The sequence below is a fragment of the Schistocerca cancellata genome, chromosome 9, assembly GCF_023864275.1.
Source record: "Schistocerca cancellata isolate TAMUIC-IGC-003103 chromosome 9, iqSchCanc2.1, whole genome shotgun sequence".
NCBI lineage: Eukaryota > Metazoa > Arthropoda > Insecta > Orthoptera > Acrididae > Schistocerca > Schistocerca cancellata.
Window position 1 is genome coordinate 347,910,885 of NC_064634.1, and position 4,401 is coordinate 347,915,285.

At 46.0% G+C, this 4,401-nt stretch overlaps 1 pseudogene; it reads right to left on the reverse strand.

Annotated features, from left to right (window-relative positions):
- Positions 1-3,145: 3,145 nt before the first annotated feature.
- LOC126102546 (5S ribosomal RNA) lies at positions 3,146-3,263 on the reverse strand (annotated as a pseudogene).
- Positions 3,264-4,401: the final 1,138 nt, after the last annotated feature.

Consider the following 4,401-nt stretch of genomic DNA (forward strand, 5'->3'; position numbering starts at 1 on the left):
CACCAGGCAACGCCGGTCAACTGCTGTTTGTGTACGACAAATCGGTTGGAAACTTTCCTCATGTCAGCACGTTGTGGGTTTCGCCAACCTTGTGTGAATGTTCTGAAAAGCTAATCATTTGCATATCACGCCATCTTCTTCCTGTCGGTTAAATGTCGCGTCTGTAGCACGTCATCTTCGTGGTGTAGCAATTTTAATGGCCATTAGTGTATGAGAAATTTGTGATCATTTGCTGTTAACGCATTCTTAACTATACTATCATAAAGCCCATCATTTTTGTTCTTAAACTTGTGATTTCCATTCTCACTATTTCTAACTGAAATCCTTCCAGACTATCTCTCTGGAACAGGAATGAATTCGCGTCTTAGAAGGCTCCTAGACCAACGTTGCACTTGCGAGGTAAGTTGCTCGACAATGTTAGACAGTTGGGGCCGTCGCTACATAATGCAGAGCTCTGCCGTTCGTCGCCTGCCCTGTACGCTACAGCTACTGGTTTGCGGAAAACTTGAGCCACAATGTTCCGTGTGAAGTTCATCACTGGAGGGAACTACGTGTGAGGATTCTCAACAAGAAAGCAGAAACGTATGTTTTTATTCACTGTAAATATTTCATGTACGCCAGTCACAATATAACGACGATATTACAAACATTATCCAAAGTGAAAGTAGTCACGTATTAAAGGAACGAGCGTAGAGGAGTAGATGAACAGATGCAGGAAATTTGCACACAGTTTCTATGCATGGTCTAGTCTGGAGGTGGTTTGCCGCTGCCTTCCTCCAACCTGTTAAGAAGTGACAAGTGTGAATCTGTGTCTTGTAGATGACTGTGAAGACTGTTTGTGCAGTGTAGTGTCGGATTCATGATGTTATTAATGACAGGGAGAGACACGGTGAAACTCCTCTAGAATAGTGTTAACTGGGTCACCGAGTTTTACGCCCCCGTCCGACAAACGTATCACCATTAAGAGTCACATCCGCTCATTTCATGAGACACTGCCGAGAGGTTAGGGGTTCAGTCTAGCACATTAGCGCAAAGAATGGTGATCGGGAACTTTAACCAACACTTCCTCTCCACTCGCCGGCCAAATGCTGGCAGTAAAAGTTTTCCACCACTGGGATTCGAACCGGGTTCTTAGTCTAGAGGCACGATACAGACGTGCGTTAGTGACTTCGGCTGCGGAGGCAGGTACAAACATTGTTACTCTTGACAAATTCTGGTTTGTCAACGAATAATGACTGTTGCGGTACCTCCACAGATTTGTACATGTGACCAATGTTTTTAGCTTTTCTCGCCAATCTATTTATGGTCTATGTAAACTGTACAAGAGACGGCCGGAGTGGCCGAGCGATTCTAGGCGCTACAGTCTGGAACTGCGCGACCGCCACGGTCGCACGTTCGAATCCCGCCTCGGGCATGGATGTGTGTGGTGTCCTTAGGTTAGTTAGGTTTAAGTATTTCTAAGTTCTAGGAGACTGATGACCTCAGAAGTTAAGTCCGATAGTGATCAGAGCCATTTGAACCATTTTTTTTAACGTCACACGAAAACGTAGAAATAATTACAATACGTAATGAAAAGCGTAGTTCATGGTGTTTATATCTAAAAATTGTCTCTCTCAGCACTCTTATCACCATATTAAATCACTCTGTGCAACCATATGAGTACTGGAGGTAAAAGTAGTCAGCTTTCCTTGCGAAATTCATAAGCCTCTCTGTGTCTACAGTCGTGCACAGAAAAATGCGTCTTGTTTACACTAATCGGTTTGCTTATACCGTGCTCGCACTGTCAATTTACAACAAGAAGGGTTTCAGCACGGCCGTTGCCTGCTGAAATAGCGTATAGAACAGCTAAATCAGTGACATACCTAATCACAGTTGTGAGGCAGAAAGCCGGCCGCTGAGGCTGAGTGGTTCTAGGCGCTTCAGTCCGGAACCGCGTTGCTGCTACGGTCGCAGGTTCGAATCCTGCCTCGGGCATGGATGTATGTGATGGCCTTAGTTTTGTCAGGTTTAAGTAGTTCTATGTCTAGGGGACTGATGACTTCAGATGTTAAGTCCCATAGTGTTCAGAGCCATTTGAACCATTTGTGAGACAGAAAGCATTGGAAATCATACAGGTAGTGATTATTTACGTCAGATGATAACCGCTACCTATAAATTATGGGAACGTAGGCACACCGAAGAGGATGCATCAGTAATACGAACTCCTCTTTTTCCAAGGCAACTGGGAGGGCTGTATCAACGCAGACAGAAAGCAAAGGCCTCCAAGTGATCAGTCAGGACGCTAGGCGAGTATCGAAAACAGCAGTAGAAACACGTAAACACATTGGTGTGCGGAACACCTGGAATGGAACCAGGACTAATTGCGTCCAGTTCTGTTCAGATACGGGTGCACGATTTGTCTGTGGCCTGATCACAGCCATAGAAGAGGGTGATAGCGGTCATCCGTCCTTCAGCACATCCCTAGAATGACGTCCCACGGGTCCAGCAGGGAGGAGCTCAACCATATTTCGATGCTTCCCATCACTATCGAGAATAACATGACGGCTGCGCAGTAATGTGTCCTGCAGACGTCAACATTTCAACGGCGATGTAGAGCGGTTTTTATGATGATGTGCTCTTTCCAATAGAATGCATTTGTATTTGTTATTGATTTGTTTTCATTTGACAATAAAGTAGTTCAAAAAATGGCTCTGAGCACAATGGGACTTAACATCTGAGGTCATTAGTCCCCTAGAACTTAGAACTACTTAAACCTAACTAACCTAAGGACATCACACACATCCATGCCCGAGGCAGGATTCGAACCAGCGACCGTAGCGGTCGTGCGGTTCCAGGCTGCAGCGCCTAGAACCGCTCGGCCACACAGGCCGGCAATAAAATAGTTATTTATTTTCTTAAGGCTTAGTCCATCTCCATCTTTTCTGCCCTTGAATCTGATCTGACACATGTACGCATGTATTCAGGAGACTCAAAACCGGGACCATCCGACCGTCGTGTCATCCTCAGATGAGGATGCGGATAGCAGGGGCATGGGGTCAGCACACCGCTCTCCCAGTCGTTATGAAGGTATTCTTGAGCGAAGCCGCTACTATTCGGTCGAGTAGCTCCTCAATTAGCATCACGAGGCTGAGTGCGCCCCGAAAAATGACAACAGAGCATGGCGGCCTGGATGGTCACCCATCCAAGTGCTGACCACGCCCGACAGCGCTTAACTTCTGTGATCTCACGGGAACCGGTGTATCCACTGCGGCAAGGCCGTTGCCACAACAGTGCGAAAATAACAGCTGCGGTTTTGATAGATTTTATTGGAAATTAAGTAATGTAAAAGGTGTCAACAACCGCATTTCCATTTGTGTTACCTCTTTAAATAAAAAAAATGTGGATATAGGATAAGCTATTTTCACAACTATTGACTGTTGTATGCAATTTAGAGCTGCGTTTGTGTCATACATAAGCACAGGAAACAATGGAGAAAGAGAAACCTACTGTCTACAAAAATGATATTTTTGTTTTACATACTCACACTTCTGAAGTGCCTCCATGCTGAAATGGTTAGGGATGCCGTGTATAGTAACAGATGACGTGAGATTGATTCCTGGTGCGCAATTCGGATTTTTCTGACCTCTAAAAGTCTGCAACGAATTTAACGCAGCCTTGTAGAACATAAAGAGAAGATGCCTTCGTAAAAAAAATAGCAAAGGTGACATGCAAGACGAACATGCAGTCGTACAATGGAACGAATTCTCAAGCTGGGATCCGCACGATATGCATTTTATCATTCTTCCTGCATCGATAGATCCACATCTGTATTCCAAAAGCCACCATTCGAAGTGTGGCGGAGCATATATTTGACTAAACTTTTGCCGGCCGTTGTGGCCGAGCGGTTCTAGGCGCTTCAGTCCGGAATCGCGCGACTGCTACGGTCGCAGGTTCGAATCCTGCCTCGGGCATGGATGAGTGTGATGTCCTTAGGTTAGTTAGGTTTAAGTAGTTCTAAGTTCTATGGGACTGATGACCTCAGCAGTAAAGTCCCATAGTGCTCAGAGCCATTTGAACCATTTTTGAAGACGAACGCCTCCGTAATGACAGTGCAGCGAAATTTGACGTTAACTAGCTCCGACAGCCGACGACCGAAGCGAATGCCTTTGCTAAAAGAACCACGTCGTTTGTGGTGCTCCTCCTCTACTCGTGATCATACCATATGGACCCTAGACGACTGCCGGCCGCAGTGGCCGAGCGGTTCTAGGCGTTTCAGTCTGGAACCGCGCTGCTGCTACGGTCGCAGGTTCGAATCCTGCCTCGGTCATGGATGTGTGTGATTTCCTTTTAGGTTTAAGTAGTTCCAAGGCTAGGGGACCGATGGCCTCAGATGTTAAGTCCCATAGAGCTTAGAGCCATTTG